Source organism: Toxorhynchites rutilus, chromosome 3, assembly GCF_029784135.1.
Source record: "Toxorhynchites rutilus septentrionalis strain SRP chromosome 3, ASM2978413v1, whole genome shotgun sequence".
In the NCBI taxonomy this organism is placed as follows: Eukaryota; Metazoa; Arthropoda; class Insecta; order Diptera; family Culicidae; genus Toxorhynchites; species Toxorhynchites rutilus.
This window is the reverse complement of record NC_073746.1, coordinates 154,865,967-154,887,146: the sequence shown is the minus strand read 5'-3', so window position 1 is coordinate 154,887,146 and position 21,180 is coordinate 154,865,967.

Here is a 21,180-nt window from a genome sequence, read left to right as displayed (position 1 = left end):
ATTGTTTTGTTTAAGAAGAACATGATTATGTTGAAAAATACGGAAGGAGCCGAAACTGTTGTCTTTCTCTTAACATAATTTCAAAAATTTACTCTCATTTGGAACTTTACAGCTTATATTTTTCAATACATGCCAAGTTTATATTTATGAATACATAAGAAGCCACTCGATGAGTTCTGCTGGTTTATGACATGTAGCGTTTCTTTATCTTTCTTTTGTCGAACCATGATTTCGAATAACCAACGCTGAAATACTAACAAGATCCCTATTGATCACCAAAACGACAAAAAACACAAACGGGCGAGGGTTGGATGGTGTATAGAGAGAGAGAGAGGTCCAGTCGGAACGTCCAATTCCCCTTTCAATTCAATCTAACAACGACCGAAAGAATGCATCAGCGCCGAAAACAAGCAGCGATCGTCGCCAGAATTGAGTCCACCCGCTGCGGATGCATATTAATATGAAATTTATTGATTGTGATAATGTGCCACAATATAAGCGATAAAAGCGAAACGAAAATATTTTCAGGAGGTTCGATCGGTTCTCGTTTGGGTTTGGGTGAAAACGAGGGTGACGAGGGGAAACCGACGGGAAATCATTTACGATTGAAATTGGAATTGAATTGGTTTGCTTTGGTTTGTTCCCCCAGACTTATAGAACACCGTGAAAGATAATCCGAACAAATGGAACTGTGAAGCTGCTGATCACCCTATTCTTGAAGACGGCGTGATCTTCTGAAAGAAAGCTTACGCTTCAAGGGTGGTATATACTCTATTTAAAGAATGGAGATTTACGTGTAATTACGTACAGGGGGTACACAAAAATATCAGGTCAGGTAAAACTTTATCAGTCTTCAAAAAATAATAACTTATCGACAATAAGACGGGGGTATTTATCTAGATTTTTTTTAATACATTTCTTCTTCTTCTTCAATGGCACTAACGTTCCTAGAGGAACTTCGCCGTCTCAACGTAGTATTACTTGCGTCATTTTTATTAGTACTTAGTTGAGATTTCTATGCCAAATAACACGCCTTGAATGCATTCTGAGTGGCAAGCTCTAGAATACGCGTGATCACAGTGCAAGTTGGAGGAAATTTCTTTGACGAAAAATTCCCCCGACCAGAACGGGAATCGAACCCGAACACCCGGCATGTTAGTTATGACGCTAACCACTCGGTCACGGGAGCACTAATACATTTCCACACACCGAAGATGTTCTGGATTTTTTGGAAAATGTTAATAGCTGCATTTCTTATCGAATTATTTTTTCCCTAGTGGGACATAACATCTATACCCTTTTTCCCGAAATATGAATTGACGAGTTTAATACCGGACGGAGAGTCAAGAATCCATATAGACCAGAGGTGGCCAAACTTTTGGACACCACGGGCGACTTATTGTTCAAATGTTAGGCTGCGGTCTACCAACATTGACTGTATCAAAAAGTCATTAAAAAATGAATGTAGTACTAGATGAGAAAACAAAGTTTTTACCCTCCTGCATTCGCGCGCAAAATCAGCCTCTTTAATTGTGCTATTGTTTATTTTTAGACGTTATTGGTATTTATTTAAAGTACAAAAAGGTATAATTAAATGGTAAAACTCTAGATTTTTTTTTCTTCAACTTCATTCAGTTTCAATAGTCATTTAGTTCAGCCTCCTCGAAACAAAATTATTGATGCTCGGGATAATTAAAGTAATTAAAATAATAGATCATACTTATAAATATCCAATGATCAACTATTCTATAATATAATCAACTATTCTATAATATAAATAAATAATATATCGGTTACTAAATAATTGATAAGTAATATTTCATTTTCTTTGAAGTCTCATCAATCAATATCGTTGATTTGTTTTAGCGTTTGGCCATAGGGAAGCAGCTCATAATAGATTATTCCTTGACAATCCCACCAAACACACAGCAGAACCTTCCTGGTCGTTAATGAGGGCTTGGCCACCGTCTGAGCCGCTTCAGCGGGCTTCGACCACGACCGCTTGCGCTTCACGTTGTCGTAAGTGACCCACTTTTCATCGCCAGTCACCATCCGCTTCAGAAACGGGTCGATTTTGTTGCGATTCAGCAGCGATTCACATGCGTCGATACGGTCAAAGATGTTTTTTGCGTCAACGTGTGTGGCACCCATACATCGAGCATCTTTGTGAATCCAAGCTTCTTCAAATGGTTAATAACGGTTTGATGACTTATCCCCAGCTCTTGGCCGATGCTATGGCTGCTACTATGCCGGTCTTTCTCGGCTAATTCAGCGATTTTGTCGCAATTTTCGACGACAGGCCTTCCGGAGCGTGGCGCATCTTCGACGACCTCTACACCAGAACGAAAACGTTGAAACCATCGTTGTGCGGTGGAAATGGAAACTGTATCGGGTTCATAAACTGCACAAATTTTATTGGCACCTTGAGATGCATTTTTGCCTTTGTCATAGTAGTACTGTAAAATATGTCGGATTTTCTCTTTATTTTGCTCCATATTTGCGACACTATAACTCACGAACGACTTAACCAAACAAAACACTGTCAAGGACTATATTATAGCGCGCAAAAATACCTTTCCAACAAGCTATAGTATGACTCGATACAATGAATACAACTAGAACTACGCGCTTACAACGACACCTCGATGAAATACCGCAGGACTTTTTTGACAGCCTAATATATATAGATGTTTTCTTACTACGCTTTCTTCAAATATAAAACGATTATAACGCTGAGTTGAGGACATTCTTATTTCCAAATCATAAACTGTCACTTGCTTGAACTAAATCGGAAGTATAACCAGATACCAATAGTGGATTCTTCCTTAACAAATTGAGAGACACAACTGAAACTGAAATGCCTGTTTAGGCCGCATTTCTTAAAAGTAGAAATGATGTGATGAAATATCGGGAAAATATTCGATCTCGAGAAGGTTCCAGAGACATCTTCAGCCAAATTTATTCACTGATTTCAATTGAAAGTATTTAACAGACGACGTCTTTTATTCCCAATCAGGTCATTCCAAATCAACACCGTCAGAAACGACATAAGAATAACGATTTGCAGACTGTGGTTCAGATGAAGAAATGTTCAGTTGCCGGAAGTTTATGAAACGTCAACAGTGAAGATCAGCAGATTCATTATGCGCCAGGAACGAAAACAGTGCAATAATTGTATCAATGTTTGTAAACATCACGATTTTTAGGTTTTTTTTTGCTTGAAAACTAAAATCGGTCACGAAAAATAAGAAATCGGTTACGAAAAAAATGTCCAATTTCGAGCGCATATAGCTCAGTCTTTTCTTGATATCCGAGGTTTTTACACCAATCGATATGTACGCTTTCTATTGCAATAAAGCGATTCTACGTCAAACTAGCTGTAAAACAGCCGATTTCGACGCGGATATTGGTTTCGTTTTCCTTTATCGTTGTAAAATCACATTATCAGATAACTAATTTTGAGTATGACTGATTTTTTATAAGGTCATATTTAGAATCATTGATCTTTTTTTGTGAAAAACCTTAGCTTGAAATCTAAATGCCTGATTAAAATATAATGTACAGTACAGTTATTGAAAAATCAATAGTTCATTGAGGAAGGAAATTTTTAGGATTTTTTTAGGAAACATAACATTCTGAATACAAGACTTCTATATTTCAAAACACCCTCGTTATTTAACACTCCTATACTCGCGCATTGGTCTGTCAGACCGAGAAATCCATAATTAGTTCATTTCTCAGAAAATATCAACACTACGACTTTGCGATTCTCTCTAGCTTCGTTATTCATCGTTCGTCATCGTTTCGCGTATCGCATGAGTTGGTATAAAGGGGACGTGTGCCACTTTTTTAACACTTTCGGTCTGACACACCGACACGAGTATAGGAGTAACTTTTTTGGACAAGTGCCTTTTTTTCATATTCTAGAATATTGTTGAATGAATGTTAGTGGTGTGGAATATTTATTGAATCTTATTATATTTCAGTCCCTTTTGTAACGGGATTGAACGGATCCATATATTAACTATTCGTCGTTATATTCGTCGTTAGATTCATACGTTCAAAAGCAAAAAATAAATGTTCTACTTTCGTATAGTTATTCGCTAAATATAATGGTCATACATATACACACTTGTGGAAGAATTTCACATGCGGAAGAATTGTAAACAGTGAACTATAAACTGATCGGTAGCTTATGGTAATTTTTAACAGTTACAGTTTCGAGGATTCGGGGTTCGGGGTTTTTTTTTATAATGGACAATATCGACAAGAAAACAAGAAAAAGAAAAGGAAGTTCCTAGAAATCCTTTTATATAATTTATTTTATGCCCCATCTAAAAAAGGCATTAATTCTTAGTTTACCAAGAAAACAGAGACAAAGAATATTGGAAATATGCAAAATTTATATTCCAGAACCGTTATCGTCTGGTAATTATCTAGAAGGTCGTTATACATTCTTCTCTTCGATAAAAGACCCGAAAAAAACCCAACAACTGCATGGAATGTCAAAAATATGTTTGTTTCGAGCAGCAGTTATGCTATGTTCTGATTGGAGTTACTCCAATGAAACCACAATCGATGTATACGTTTTTATGTTATTTTATAGCTCCTTATACTTCCATGAATTATATTCAGTTGCTTACTGTTAATTAATAACAGTGAAAAAATCGAATTTCGTTATTTGTGTTGGAGTATCAAAAATTACTCTATTTTGAGGAGGCTGAATTAGATGACTATTAAAACATAATATAGACGAAACAAACATATTTTTTGGAGTTTTTTCATTTAATCATACCCTCTTCTTCAAATAAATGCCAATGAAGCCTGAAAAATATACAATGGCAACATTACAGAGAAGTTCAATTTTCGATATGTGAAACCGTGCGGGAGTATACGTGTTATGATTTTGCACGCGACTACAGGAGGGTTAAGCGATTCTACATGAAAAACTATAGGGGAGGGTGTCCCGACATCTTAAATTGGCAATTCATCACATAAAATTCTTGTTTTTTTGACAACTTCATAATTGATTCTAATTTATTTGCAACGTCTCGAATGTTAATTAACAATTCCACAGACTGAACTTAAACCGATAAAGCCTTAATCCTATTTTTAAATATATTTTTGGGCATATCAAATTCGAACACTGCACAAACACTATGAAACAAACGAAAACAAACATCCAACGGGTTATTGAGGCCATAAGAGGTTCTATGTCATCTAATAAACAATAACTCACGCTCACGAAGTTGACGGGCAGGCGCATAAAACGAAACACTGAACAACAATGATGGATAGTCGATGTTTCCCGAAATCAAATCGAAAACAGAAAGCCGTTGTAGATTCGAACGTCTGGAGGCAAGCGATTCGATAGCGATGAGTCTACAGCGGCTTTCATAATCGGGCCAATGGTCATGGGTCAGACCACGGTAGTGAGCGGAGGGCGTGACGAACGAAGCTGCAATGAACTCTCTCCATTCGGAGTGTTTGGGTAGCGTGAAATGGAGCCCACACACTTACGGCATACTCCAGGATACTACGAACCAATGAGCAGTATAGTGACTTCATAGCGTAAACATCCTGGAAGTTGCTGAAATGTATCGTATAACTCTTTAACTATGTTTTCTATCATCCGGCGTGGTTTGTGAGTGTTAAAAAGGTGGAAGAAGAGGTCAAATCAGAAATCCCTTTTTCGACACTTTAAAAAATGGTGGTCCTAAACCGACACCACGGTCCTGTACCGACCCTCTTTTTTGCAGCGAATCTACTCCCAACTGGCCGGAAATGACATACACCCCTCCAATTGTATAGGAAATAGACGAGATTAACTGATGGGTTGAAAACAAACATAAACGAGTTTCGACTTGCGGTTTGCGACTAGCAACGAGGGAAAACTCCTACGAATGGCTATTAGGTGAAAATACTCTAACAGCGGAAGTAAAATGTTGTATTCCTATGCCATTTCGGAATCGAAAATGGTGGCTTCTGGTTCTTTGAAAACGACTCTATTCGACCGGAAATTGAGTTTATGAAGTGTATATAAACATAGGAAAAGAGACGAAGATCGTGTTACAGCAAAATGGTGGTAGTAAAAGAGCAATTGCACAAACGGAAACGGAAACGGAAACGGGAACGGAAACGAGAAAGGAAAACAAACGCTCAACGCCCATTGTCCAACGTTGAATACTCAACGCTCAACGCCCATTGCTGAACGCTCAACGCTCAACGCTCATCGCTCAACGCTTAACGCACACCGCTTAACGCTCAACGTTGAACGCCCATTGCCCATTGCTGAACGCTCAGCGCTCAACGCTTAACGATCATTGTTCATCGTTTAACGCTCAATGCGCAACGCTTTACGTTCAACGCTTAACGTTTCACGCTCAACGCTTAACGATTAACGCTTAACGATTAACGCTAAACGCGTAACGTGTAACGCTTAACGCTTAACGCAACTTCATCCGTTCGGCATGGAATGGCTGTAAATTTCTATGACAGCATTGATTAATCGTGTTTCCAGTTTCTTTCTACCAATTCAATTCTTACCACCCGTTTGAAGCATATTCAATTCATCAAACAAAGGTAGAGGTCAGTGTTGCCACACGTACAGATTTATCTGGAAAGGTTCAGATTTTTTCGTTACTTTTGGTACAGATTCTGTATGTTACAGGGTACAGATTTTCGTCAAAAAGTACAGATTGGTACTGATTTTATCCACCTGTGAAATTTCTTACATTTGAACGAGCCAACATTAAGGTACACGATGACTTTCACGCCGCAGTATCGCTTGGTGCTGCTGATCATAAAAGCATTAGAATGCAATGATTGATCAGCCAGACTTCCTTACAAGCAAGGATCGTATGAACGGATTCGCGTCGGACGATGCGACGGTGTTTTGCCCCAGATCAACAGGTTGGACCGCTGAATGCTGAAAAGCTGAAAAACCTGAATTCATGATGCTACATAAAGAGCTGAAAGGTTTTTAATTGATCATTCTCACTAATATCTGCGAGGAATCTTACGTTGTTTCAATGTTCAATGCCATTAAGTTCACAGATCATTTAAAACGCGGCAAAAAAATTGAGGTTTGTATAGCAGCACAAGAAACTGCCAGAACTATGAACAGCGAAATGCAGATAATTTTTAAGGATATTTGTCGCAGTTTTTTCGTGGATTAAATATTGTGTGGCAACTCTAAAATTATAATAAATGATAGTGTGCAGTCTAGATTCAGAAAGTCTATGTATAAGCATCATCAAACACCCGAATGACTTGCAAATGTAAAAGTAGTATTTGTAGTAAATAAATGAGTATTTTTTTCATGCCAATAAAATAGATTTTTCTCTACAATATTTTCAAATATTTTCGATGGTACAGATTTTGGGTACAGATTTTTGGAAGAAAACGTACAGATGAGAAAGCCCTTCTGGTACAGATGAAAATGTGGCAACACTGGTAGAGGTACGGATGTTAACCGCTACGCCAGATCGCCTCCACACAAACTGCTCTTTTCAGAACAAGCATTTGGAGTATTAAAATAGAACATGATTCTAAAGTAATTGTTCCCAACAAACCCAGTCATACGTCAAGCTCCCGTTTCTGCCTCTAGGCACAGACTTAGATGAAGAAACTATTCGAAAGAAAAAGGCATATATATCATTGATGAAGAGGATAAAGATTCAAGGCCCTAACACATTACCCCGCGGAACGCCAAATGGTATGTTGAATGTATGTACTTGATCACACTTAACTGTACAAATGTCTTCCGATCCGTTAGATAAGACATTCACCTGTATTCCGGAACCCGAACGAGTTCAGAAATTTCGTAATCCGATCGAGATCGACTCTTTATTGTGCAACCCGAACAAGATCGACTTCTGCATTCTAAAATCCGTCCGAGATTCAAACCCATTCGACATATGCAAAAGTAGCAGCATTGCCTTGACTCAAACAAACGTCAAAATAATTCATCCGTATTTGTGATGCTATTTACTCACTATAGGTCGGACTCGATTATCCGGAGTATTTTATTTTTGATCTTCGAAAAATTTGAATAATTTGTATAATAATTCTATATTTAATAGCTAATATGGGTATCAAAAGAAAGGGCTAGACTAGTGGAATGCAGTTATTTAAGAAAAATGCAAATCCAAGATGGCGGCCGCTACAATATGGCGGATTTAATATTTTCTCAGAACCCCATCAATATGGGTATCAAATGAAAGGGCTTGACTAGTAGAACACAGTTATTTATAAACAATACAAACCAAAATGGCCGCCACCGCCAGATGGCGCCATATATATTTTTTTCACAACCCCATTAATATGGGTATCAAATGAAAGGGCTTGACTAATAGAATACAGTTATTTATGAAAAATGCAAATCTAAGATGGCGGCCACTACAAAATGGCGGATTACATATTTTCTCAGAACCCCATCAATATGGGCATCAAACGAAAGGGCTTGACTAGTAGAACACAGTTATTTATGACAAATACCAAAAAAATGTGTCAAAAGAAAGTTCTCGACTAGTAGAACATAGCAGATAATGAAAAATCCAATTTCAAGATGGCCGCAGTCCCCAAACAACTAATTACTTTCTGGATGGTTTCATTCAGCTTGACCTGTTTCTATGTATGTTTGAATATTTGTTGGGTAGTCCCACATTAATAGAAAATTGACCCCGTTCCTGTTGAATGATTGATCTGAAATTTGGAACATATATTTAATTCTACTGTCATTATAAAACTGCGTATTCCATAATCTTAAAAAAGTCAATTTGGCCGCCGCAAAAAATGGCTGAATGGCTTGATTTGGAGAATACACTACACTATGAACAATATAAATTCGAAAAGGTCACCGCCACAAAATTGTCGACTATGTATTTTTTGCAATCCCCTAAATATTGGTATCAAATGAAATGATTTGACTAATAGAATACAGTACAGGTCGGACTAGAATGTATACAGACTCGACTATATCTGATTCGATTATATATAATTTTGGACTCGATTATATTCAGTTTGGAATTTTTTTTTTTTTTTATATTTCCAATATGACTTATTTCATGAAGAAATGTAATCTTTCAACGTTAAGGTGAAGTTTAAGTGGCTATTACATATACAGTGGGATGGAAATCGTGATTTTTGAAGATTTTGCTCGAATTTTCACCAGGAATATATTGCGATATTGCAGCCAAATCAAGAAAGATAGAAGTTGTGCGTCAAATAACAAATTGTGGAGCGGTTAAAAAACTTCATTTTATTTGATAGAAATAATATAGTTTAATATAAATTTTTAGGATAAAATTCATAATACAGTCAACTCTCTCTAACTCGATATCCAAAGGGACCATCGAGTTAGGGAGGTATCGAGATACAGAACATTTTTTCCTAATTTTTTTATGTCTCAAATTGTCATATATTAGGGTAAGTGTCCCAATTATGGTATGAATTTGAATTTTTGATTCATTCCCTTAAAGTAAAAAAACACCTTTCTCATATAACAAAAATATTTTTTCCAGAATCTTTCAGGAGGTGATAGACGGTTATATTTCAAGAAAAAAATCCTTCTACGCATATGTTAGAATTTCAACGATGACAGACTTATAGAACTTTTTCTTTGTTTCGGATTCTGTTGGCTCAAACTGACTCTGCATTGAAAAATATGCTACGTAATCCGATTTTGTTGCTTTCATTTGAAAGATGAGAAAATTTAGTACAGGATATAGTAGTGGAACATCTAAATTAGTGGATTAAACATTTTTGAAGTGGAAAATTTAAAAGTTTTTTTTTTATTTGTAATTATTAATTTTATCCTAAAAATTCATACTAAACTTGATTGTTTCTATCAATTAAATTAAAGCTCTCTAACCTCTCTACAATTTGTTCTTTGACGCCCAACTTCTATCTCTCTTAATTTCGCTGCAATATCGATATAAACAATTCCTGATGAAGATTCAATCAAAATCTTCAAAAATCGCGATATTTAACCCACTGTACTTATAAAAGCCACTTAAATTTCACCTTAATGCTGAAAGGTTTTTTTTCTTTCTTGAAATTATTCATATTTGAATTATAAAAAAAAACTTTTTTTTTCAAATATATCGTATAATCGTATAATCGAGTCCAACTTGCATGAGGCACTAGGTTAACAAAGAAAATATTGATTAAGTATGTTACTCAAACTGAATTGTAACGATCACGCAGGAACTGTTCAATCACAAAGAAATGTTCGAATAGTTTCACAGGAACATTTTCAGTTGATTTAAATATTCCGGACATATTCTTCAGGTTTGATTAAACGTTCGAATTAACATCTCAATAGAACTACTATCTTCAGCGTTTTTCTCAGGTTTTTCAACACTTTCCAGTATATCGGTATCTGGGATCAGATCAAAGCAAATCACGTTTTGGTCCTTTTTGCACTAATTATTAAAAGACATTGAGCAATCGAACGGTATTGTACCGTCGACAACAACAAGCTCACGACGCATTAATTATGCCAGCGGAATATCACTCCCGTCCATGTTGGTTGTGCTTTGAAGTTAGGAATTCCCAGTTTCTGGCCAATTCTCAAGCCATATCCCGAAGAATAGAAGAGGGGTAAATTATTCTGTCTAGCTTGACAAGACAAAAATTCATTGACCGCTCCAGCTTCTCGATTCTGACCAACCTTATATGCTCTTGGTCTAGATACAATTTTCCATTTCGATTCCATTTTTACTTTAGTTTGAGTAGTGTTGATACCGCACTTTGTGCAATACTGAAATTATTTGCAGCTTCAGACCCCTTCCGTACATATTTTTCGACCTGCTCGATGATGCTCAAACCTTGCGCAATGGTTAGCGTCTTGATTGTTCGCTTGAAAGGTTTTTCGTGGTTTTCCATACTTGAAAAGAAATTGTTTGATGACACGAACACTCCGTCTTCACTTTCAAGGGCAATTGAAATCTGAGGTAATAACGCACAAAAACATGTACGCGAAAATCAATCGAGTTAGGGAGGTGAAATTCCATGGAAAAATGAATCAAAACACATCGAGTAAGAGAGGCATCGAATTAGGGAGGTATTGTGTTATGGAGAGAAGAATGCTTGTAAAATCGAAGGTGCCATGAAATCCATCGAGTTAGGGAAAATATCGAGATACAGAACATCGAGTTAGGGAGAGTTGACTGTAACACATTGAAAATTATTAACTTTTAAGTGTTTCACTTCCAAAATGTTATTAAAATCCACTAATTTAGTTGTTCTACTACTATATCCTGTACTAAATTTTCTCATCTTTCAAATGAAAGCATCAGAATCATCTTCCGTAGCGTACTTTTTAATGTAGAGTCAGTATGAAGCAACAGAGTCCGAAACTAAAAAAAAAATTCTGTAACTCTGTCATTGTTGAAATTCGTAGAATATGCGTAGGAGGATTTTTTCATCAAATATGATCGCCTATCACCTCCTGAGAGAATCTGGATAAAATAATTTTTTTCATGTGAGAAAGGTGTTTTCTGACTTTAAGGGGATGAATCAAAAATCAATTTCCTCTTTTATTTTCAAAAAACGAAAAATACATGCGAAAAAAAACAAATAAAGAAAAAAAAATTTTTTGACTCGATTATCCGGAGGATTCGATTATCCGGAGTGAAAAAAATCAATACTCCGGTTAACCGAGTCCGACCTGTATCACATTCACATGCTCCAATGCAGTTTCAAATTGTTTAAATATGAATGAAAATTATTACTTGGTGTTATTAAAATTTAATTAAAATTTAAATATATAATTATTGACTTGATAGTTGGATTACCTTCGATAATCAGAGCCACTTCAGGCGAAACTTCCGTGGAATACTAAATGATGTGCGAATGTTATGGTTACCGATAGCTCCTTCAAAGCTTTCGTGCAAATATGTTTTATTGTCACAAGAAAGGACTTAGTTGTATTTGTCGAACTCAAATAAAATTCACTCCTGAATGAAAGCTTTAACTATAAAAAAATCTACAAAAAGGCCATCATTTAAAAGAGCATTTTATCCATTAGTCACCACTGACTGAATGCATGTAATAAAGTCTAACACCGAAAACGTCAACAAAGCTGCAAATTCCATTCTCACATACTTTATTCTCACCATTTTAGCAGCTCATTTGTCTTAACTACAATCGATCAGTCATAAACCACTGCAGTCGTCCTAACGATTGCAGCAAAATGACTCCATCCGGCGAGATAATCTTCCATTAGAACCATCTTTTGAAACGTTTCGTGGAGACGACGACCACTGGGTACGAATGTGCACGGCAGTACTCACCACAAGAAGTTGAAGAGGGGAAACGAATGAACCCTCCACAAAAAAATTAACCGTCGTCAGCTTTGGCACGTCGTCAGAGTGTACAAAGTTATTTAGATCGTATCACAGACCCATTCCAGATGACAAATCGTCGATAATCAACGCGTTGTGTTTTCTTTTTTACGATTAAATCACCGACCATCTTTCTTTGGGTCCCGCGCGAGTCACTCTGCCATCGCGAGACGTGCGTTACCACGCTACACCTCGGCCGGAGACCTCCTGGTGTCTCGCCCAAACAACCCATTACTGCGAGAAGTTTTCGAGGGCGGTCCGGGGAGAGGAGGACCACCGAAACGCGAGGGTGTCTCACGGTTAAAACCCCGAATTTTTCTTCACGATCAACGACTGTTCAATATGATCGCGCAAGACCTCTTTTTTTCTCCCTTCGGTCTCTCTGGTGGTACCACACAATCGCTGCCGGAATGGACTCTTGGTAATGGTTGGAAAGCGCGTTGCAGACGGGCCACGATTATTGTCTACGACGAACAAACGAAATAATTGAAACACGTTATCTGACTGATTAATCATAAATTATCAGAGGCGAGCTGTGGGTCTTTGTTGTTTGATGTTATTTGGAGTGAGTGGCTAGATTTTTAGACTGAAACAATTTGTTGTTGAAATATAGGATAAAATGAGCAAAAATTATTCAGATGTTGCGCTACTTTTCAACATTGTATAGTTGGAGACAGAACATCGTTTGAGAGCATCATTCAATCATGGAGACTTTGTTGTTCGAACGTAGCGGGAATGAGAACAGTTTATATAAACAAACCATGTTAAACCAAATTTTAAATGATAAGTTCTGAGAGGGAACTGCAATGAGTTTCAAAATATGGACGAAATTTGGACCAACTTCATCTGATTTGTTTTAGAAGTAATCCAAACAGAGTCCACTCTCCCAAAGAATAAATAAAAATGCAACAGCAAAGAATAAAACAGGGCTATTATGCCAAAGCTCATCCCGAGATGTACAGAAGTTTTTAATCGCGGAACACACACGAAAAATCTTTCAGCGAACTGTAGAACAACTAACGAGATGACAGCTCTGCTCAGAACAAAAAGCAAACAAAAAAATTCTGTGTGTGGGAGACAATTTTATTAATATATCTATTTAGTGTCCGCCGGATTGTCATAAAAGTGTACATTTAAAGATACATTTTAATATATTTCCCCGCTCCTTCGGAGTCAGTGGCCCCACGGCGGCTCGGACGTTTGCGCGCACGACAGCTTCATGATGGCGGTGATGATGGTGCTGATTGTCCTGAGCTGTTGTTTCATTCGATAGTGGTTCTTTTTTGTCAGATGATGCATTTTATAATTTATTGAATTGTTCTGTCGTTGGACTCCTCCCGAAGATGTTGTTCCACACGTCGGGGATGGCCATATAAACACAAAAAAGGAATGATGCGAAGCGAGAAAAAAGTTTTCGTGGTCGGTTTGTGATGTCCGACTGACGATAAGCCAGTTTCCGATGAAGAAGCACTTGCTGAACATGCGCAGGATTAAAGTTTTTTGGTAAGTGCGGAGATCGCTCGGAAAGTGCACTAAGAAGATAAAGTTGACGGCGATTCCTCGGAAAAGTCAAAAATCTAGCTCAACTGCAAAAGAGGCTGATCCTAGAAGCATGAAGCTCGCTTTGAGCTTCGGATTACCACTTTTGCTATGAATCGCTTCGGTTAAAGCATTTGTTATGCCTTTTGATTTACGATGAGGTACAGAAAAGTCGAACAGCGGATTACACGCATATGGTCAAAATATTGGAAAGATTAGCATTAGATGAATTTGCTTACGCAGGATTTGCCTGTAATAGGATTAATTAAAATTCAAACGTGTGAAGCTTTTGAGCGGAACCGAGCTTAGTGGATAAATGGGCGTCTCCATAATCATGCTTCTGGGCTTCGAAACGCATTGGGCGTTACCCGAAAGCAAGGTTGGAAATAATACTTTGTGTGAGATCTAATCCTTTCCGTGCATTTCGACCGAATCTGCGAACCACGATCTAGCAGTACTTTTGTAACCAATCAGTGATTCTGTCGATCGTTCGTCATTCGGGGTTTTTGTGTCTCTAAATACCCTCGATTGATTATTATGTTACCCCGAGCGTAATTAATTGGTCACGATTGTAGGGGTGTCCTATTATGGTGGCGCAGCATTCGAACCAAACGGCATTACGTAAGCCTGAGTCTCTTTCCGTTTCGTGAGCGCGCGCGCGTAGAGTTCAAATGTGCGCGTGAATCACAGAAACAGGCGCCAACCCGGGGCTGGACGACCATTTATAATCGCACCCTTGCTACCCCCGTTGCGAATGGCCCCCTATCTTTGGGTGGGAGGAGGAGGCGCAGATTTGAAGAAATACGTCGGAATGGCTTTGAGAATAGAGCAGCAACTTGTGAGACTGCTGCTGCTGCTGACATTAAAGGGCAGCGTAAGCACAATTCATTCAAATTAGCGTTTTGTAGCCTTATCTGACGGAGACTGTCGATGGCGAAACGTGTACACGGGATTTGTGCATGAATAGGTCGAACTGAACAATAGAAACCGTGGAGGTTGTTATATAGCATGCCACAGGGTGCCCTCGACATGTGTTCTCAGCTGGTGCCCACATTTGAACACGTTAGCACGTTAGTGACTGAGAGATGTTACGCTAGGTGTGATCCATTCAGCACAAACGGTTTTCGTGTTTTGAGAAAATGTGAATGATTATTATATCTCATGAATGTATTCATTTTTGGTGTTCAGCTGCTAGATGGCCATATTGAATATACCACATTTCGAGCAACGAAAGCATTAAAATCACTCATTTTCAGATTACGATTATCAGTTACCGTATCGTTTTGGTTGATTATTTCAAATATTGCTAAAAAGTAGAACATAGCCTTTCAGGACCCGGACCCAGTCCTTGTTATTTGTTTTGTAAGATGTGAAATCTTAAGTTTTTCAACAGCTTAAAAACTTACCCATGACATGCATGATCCGCCACCAGAGTGGAGAATTACTAAATGGAGAAATATTGTTTCTGCTTCCCAAAACCACTCTAGCATCCATTGAATCAATTGAAACAACCGAGGTCGAACTTTTTTCGTCACTGGAGATAATCCAAAAATTTAAAAGTACCTGAAACTGAAATATCTATGTATGCTCATCGATAAGGTTAATAGCACTGGCGGTTGAGTTGGTTAGCAGAAAATGGTGTTAGTCCACAAAATCTTTGAAAAAAACATAATTTTTTTTTTATTTCTTCTCGGTATTGTTGACCACTACACCTACACACACCAAGATAAAAATATGTACGTAAAATATTCTAATACCTGAAAGCTGTAGCTTCAAAATGATGTTCATCTAATCGAAATGCGTTGATATTTCACGAAGTTACAGCATGTCAAAAATAACTTTAAATTTCAGACTTCTTTGTATGAAACTTTGTTTCTTTGTTTTTTTTGTCGAGTGTACTAGCAAAGTTTTGAAATTTTCCAATTATGTAGAGTCAAATATGTTCTTCCAAATGTCGTTAATTTTTTTTTCAGAACGCTAAACAAATGAAGAGGGCGTATTTTTGAGGAAGAATAAACAATAACTTGACTTGACTTGTGGAATTTTTGAAGACGGCTATAATCACAATAAAGATTAATTCTGTAAACTTGTCGTATCCCATTGCGAAACGGTTTAGGAAGTGTATTTGAGTGGAAATTTGCATCTAGAGCTCGACAGTTATTCCCTAGACTTAGTCTTCGACAAAGTTTTTACATATGATAGAGCACTCATTTCTATGTTGTCAAAAATAGGGTGACCAAAATTTTCGATGAAATAAAAAAATATAACTTTCTTATCTTTAAAGATAGAGATAAATATAGTTCGACGATGTTGTAGCTCCAGTTATTTTAATCATCCTTGTAGAACAAAGAACTCTATCTTCTAATATAATCGATTTAACACTTTACTTCTAAGCTGCATTAAGGTGGCCATGAAAAAACGGGTTTCTCTGCTCTAACTTTTGTACTTCAAATTTAATATCAAAATTGTTTTCGGAAGATTTGAAGAGCTTATCAAGACCAACGTTCTGCGATTCAGAACTTGAAATTAAGATTTCCGATTTCGCACTCCGTTTCTCTAATTTGTTTGTCGAGTGTATTTGAGCAAACCAAATTGTAATCATTGATTTTTTGGTGAAAAACCGTCGACAACTTTGAGTAGGATTATGATATTGAATATATATTGATTCATTGAAATATTTATTGATATTGAAATACTAAGTGATTTTTGACATACTGTAACTTCGTGAAATATCAATGGATATCGATGGGATATACATTATTTCGAACCTACCTCTAATTTACTCCAAATTTTGAAAAATCGGTTAGAGAAAATGGCTGAATGGATCAATGTGAAAAGTTCACAGATGTTTAGGGAATACACTAGAGTAAGAATTCGCCTACAAACATTTGCAGAATTACAGCAGATTTTGTTGAGCACCATAAAAATCCTGTTTGTGGTACTTCTTTTTTAAATCGATGCAAAAAATAAATTTTTTTTTTTCTTCGAAGTAATAAATTATACTTTTGTAGAATTTAATGGAGTTTTCAAAAACTGCCTTATGATTTGTGGTGCGATGGTTGCTTATTGAAGGGGTCATTTTTCATATGGAAAAGTCATACAGGAACCTCCTGGGAACCAAAATTGATAAGGTTATTAGGATTTGGGGTAGAGTTGGTCAGCATAAAATGGTGTTAGTCCACAAAATCTTTGAAAAAAACAGAAAAAAACTATTTTTTATTTTATCTCGGTATTGTTGTCCAGTACACCTACACACACCGAGATAAAAATATGTACGTAAAATATTCTAATACCTGAAAGCTGTAGCTTCAAAATGATGTCCATCTAATCGAAATGCGTTGATTTCACACGAAGTTATAGCATGTCAAAATCACTTTTAATTTCAGACTTCGCACTTTGTTTCTTTGTTTTTTTTTTGTTGAGTGTATTAACAAAGTTTTAAAATTTTCTAATTATGTAGAGTCAAATATGTTCTTTCAAATGTCAATTTTTTTTCATAACGCTAAACAAATGAAGATGGCGTATTTTCGAGGAAGAATAAACAATAACTTTAAGTTGAATTGAAACACATTTGTCTTAGAATGTTCTACAAGTATTCTGAAAACAGTTTGCATTTGAAATGTAAAAGTGAGAGCAAAAAATACCGTCTTTTCATGTTGACCCTAACACAACAAGAAAAAAGTCGCTATATCAGTTATTTTAAGAAATAGAAAAAAGATTGTTCTACAAAGTTGCTTAAATTAATTGAGGCTACAACATTATCGAACTATATTTACCTCTATATACAACCAGTGCCAAACCGATATAGTAGTTCTCAGATTTTCGTCAAAAGTGGTAATTTTGTTTCTTATCCCATAACATTGAACCCGTAGTTTTTCATTTTTTCATTAGGGTGCCTATTTCCCTTTTAGGGTGGCCCGCAAAATCGTTTTTCTCCTCTTATTCAAAATTGACTGTTTGTAAAAAATTATAGCATTTGATAATCGACATATTAAATTGAAGCCAACCTTTCTAACCTAACCTAATCTTCTTTGAAACAAATATCACATTTGGGGGAAGATTGGATTCTAGTCGCATAGGTCTAGTCTAGTCATATATAGGGTGATCATCTGTCCTGATTTAGCAGGACACGTCTCAATTTTGAGATCTATTTGGGAGTCCTGATTTATTTTTTACAATCTAGCCTTTGTCTTGATTTTTATGAGAAATTCAATTTTGTTGCAGAATTATTTTCAGTGTATTATGGTTTTGAGTAAAACCTTCTTTTTATTGAAGACCAATGTTTTGTGTGCATATCCAGAGTAGTATCTGGATCTTCCACGAGATCTTTCAACTGTTTTCATTTAGAGATTTTGTTTCACTGGTTACGGTGATGTTTTTGTGTTTGGCTCGATTCCAAGTTAGTTTTTTTTAAATGTCTAAACGAAAGTGTCATTTTACCGACGAATTACGCCAAAACTACCCCTTTTCCAAAAAAAAAAGGATTATGGATTATGAGTCCAACGCTGCACATGTGTTTCATAAGCGTCGGTGACTCATAGCGGTTTTAAGATTTAGCAATTTTGTTGAAACAATATTTTTAAATTGACAATGAAACATTACAGATAGATCTGATTAGGAAAAGCATATCCCAACACCGAAACATGTCCAGAATACTCGATTGGCATCCACTTCCAAAACCATGCTGAACTATGTGGTGCAGAAATCCTGCCGCCCAGAAAATTTGGGTTGCAGAAGGAGCTTTGTGTTTCATATTCTCGGCTTGAACTTTGGTACCGTCATCCGGGGGCAAATTAATCACCGGGGTGAAATTGTTGCATTAGTTGCATTATGAATTTCAAATTTCTGTTGATGAGAACCCCTTTTCCATGTTATTCTATAATATTTAAACAATCCTAAGACAATGAATACTGATCAAAAGTGGAATAGGGAAACAAAAACCGAAAATGAAACATAATTCCGCGTGTGGATGTAATTTTTACGGCTTCGATATTAAGAATTTTAAGTGGTTAAATTGCAAAATTGAATTCACTGATGGTTATATCTCGGTTTGTGAGTTGACAGCAAAGCGATATTAGGTATGTACGGAAAAGTAAATTCCGCGAGCGATTAACTTCTACGCTTCGTATATTATTAATATGTCCATATCCCCCTCACTACATGCCCATTATACCCGCATCGATAAAAATGTTCTACTTTTCGGCTTGTTTTAATTTTAAAACAAAAAACTCATTTTTATAAAACATTCGGTCGATCATTTCGGAAACCAGTATATTGAACTGTAAGAAACTGCTTTTGGGTTTTAGAAAACATTAGTTTCCAAAAACACAATTGAAGATCTTCTTAATATATCCGTCTTACCCCCATTTCCCCTACTAATGAAAACAAACTGAAATTTTGTTATTATTTATTTAATTAAATTTCAAACTTTTTTATATGATATGTTCAAAAATCATCTCTGGGGGCTTTTAGTCAGTAGTTCTCATCACATCGCTTATAGAAAATGATAATTTTTGAGCAATTTATGCTCAAAATCATCTCCGTCATCGCTCCGGACTATTTTAACCGCGTGGATCGTTCAAGAAATATAAAGATCATCAGCTTTCAAGAAAACATAAAAAAAGAATATAGCGTCCTCTAGTCCAAATGTCGAAATTTGTGTCCTTATTTCCAGTGTATAACAATTGTTTTTCTTTTATAGACGCTTTGAACTTTTGCAATTCATTCGCCTCTAGCCTTGAGAAAGGCTCTTCTAGAGAACTAACTTTAAAAAATAACATTGTATTGATTGTATCCAAGACATGATCGCTTAGGATGTAGGACTACACATTCGTTTGTTTTAATTTGTTTGTTTATCGTTTCGAATATTATCTATAAATGCAAGGAAATTTATTAAATCACTGTTATTAGAAAGTTTCGAAGAGCATGGAAAGAGAAGTCATTAAACCTTTGCTTTGTCGAAGCAGTTCTAGAAGCAGTGATTCTTTCATGACTTTGCGAGAATAATACATGAATATGTCGCAATTTATTTCTTTATTTCAATGGACGCATTGCACTGAGTATTCAGCGCGCTCCCGGGGTCTTTTTCGCATTTGACACACACACACTCGGCCACATGCGATTAAATATTTGTTCCATCAACACCCACCGTTATTCCACATTCCTTTATCACTTTACTATATCTTTGGCAGCCCATAAAAAAATGACAATATTTGCATGTATCAAGTGAATAGCTAGTAAAATATTCGCTCGCGTCCACAGCTCGAAACGGGAAACTCGGGAAACGAAGATAACACAAAACGAGCGGAATGAGAAAGGCAATTGATTTTCTCTCGACGCTCGCTTGCAACGATGTTGCTTAGATGAAAATGTTATATTTATACGCTAGTGACAGCGTTCTATGTTTGCTAGAGTGAAGTTTACGTCGCAAATATTCTCTTTTCGTTATCCCCTTCGTTGTTTCTATTTTCGCAGCTGCATAAGTTGCTCGTTATGGACAGCACGGTTAGGTAAGCACACAAATGGACAGAATGAATGTATGGGAGAATGGGCATGCTTCCAATTTTCATCAATTTAAACCATTTTCAGACTATGGGATTGTAATGTATAGCATATCAAACAAGCCTTAGAGAATTTCCGATTCGAGTGATATGTACTTCGTTAAAATCCGTTCGCAGCAAATATTGTTATTAACGTTAACTTTATTTCGTAAAAACGTGACCTGTTTCGTGATTTGGCAACCTTAATGAAAAACGTAATCCTACGTCAAAATAATCAAACTCTAACTGTCGACCTTGGAGAAGGCCATCGTCCGGTCGCAAGCTGGATGTCCGATGATTAATTGAATGAGACGGTTACATTTTGTTTCACCAGCACAATTATTTCACATTTCTCAACCATTTCAATCCACCTTTGGTAACATATGAAAACAAAAATTTGTGCGTGTGATGCAAACATACAGAAGCAATCCCCACCAGACGATATCATACACTGCATGATTTTCATATGTGTGTGTGCAAGCGTTGAGAGTAAACAAATGATTTTGTATTTTTCAAGTGTCAAGTTTCTATAAGACCAGTTACGTTTTCCGTTGTTTTTAGTTAGTTTGATTAATAAATCTAGAAAATGGCGAAAGGAAAAGGGCTCACGGATAGAGAAAAAGGACGAATCGATGCATTTCACCAATAAAATGTTGGAATTAGATAAATTGCTCATCGGATTGAACAATCCCATCAAGTAGTTCTCAACTATTTGATGAATCCTCAAGGATACGGTAAAAAGAAGAGAGCCC